The following is a 531-nucleotide window of genomic DNA, read 5'->3' on the forward strand; positions in this document are numbered from 1 at the left end:
GGGGGGGGGGGGGGGGGGAGGGTCCGGAAAGCCTCCTCCTTCTCCCCCCCCTCCACTCTGCCTCCCCCTCCTCCTTCTTCCCCTCCCCTTCCCCCTCCTCCCCCTCCGCCCCCTCGCCCTCCCCATCCCTCTCCTCCTCCTCTCCTCTTCCTCTCCTTCTCCTCTCCCTCCTCCTCACTCCTCCCCCTCCCTCCTCCTTCCCCTCCTCCTCCCCCTCCACTCTGCCTCTCTGTCCTCCCCCTCCTCCCCCTCCCCTTCCTCCTCCTCCCCCACTCCTCTTACCCGTCCTCCTTCTCCTCCTCCCCCTCCCCTTTTCCTCCTCTGTCCTCCTTCTCAACTCCCTCTTCCCCCTCCCTCCTCCCCCCTTCCCCCTCCTCCTCCCTGACCCCTTGTCCTCTCCCTCCTCCTTCTCATCTCCCTCCTCCCCCTCCCCCTCTCCATCCTCCTCCTCCTCTCCCTCCTCATCTCCCTTTTCCCCCTCCCTTCCCCTCCTCTCCATCCTCCCTCCTTTTTCTCCTCCCCTTCCCCTTC

At 67.0% G+C, this 531-nt stretch overlaps 1 protein-coding gene across 1 annotated transcript in view; it reads left to right on the forward strand.

Moving 5' to 3' along the window:
• Positions 1 to 531, forward strand: part of IL3RA (interleukin 3 receptor subunit alpha) — a 17,884-nt gene that overhangs the window by 16,656 nt on the left and 697 nt on the right. The gene's annotated exons all lie outside the window — the stretch shown is intronic.

This window comes from Panthera uncia, chromosome X (genome assembly GCF_023721935.1).
Source record: "Panthera uncia isolate 11264 chromosome X, Puncia_PCG_1.0, whole genome shotgun sequence".
In the NCBI taxonomy this organism is placed as follows: Eukaryota; Metazoa; Chordata; class Mammalia; order Carnivora; family Felidae; genus Panthera; species Panthera uncia.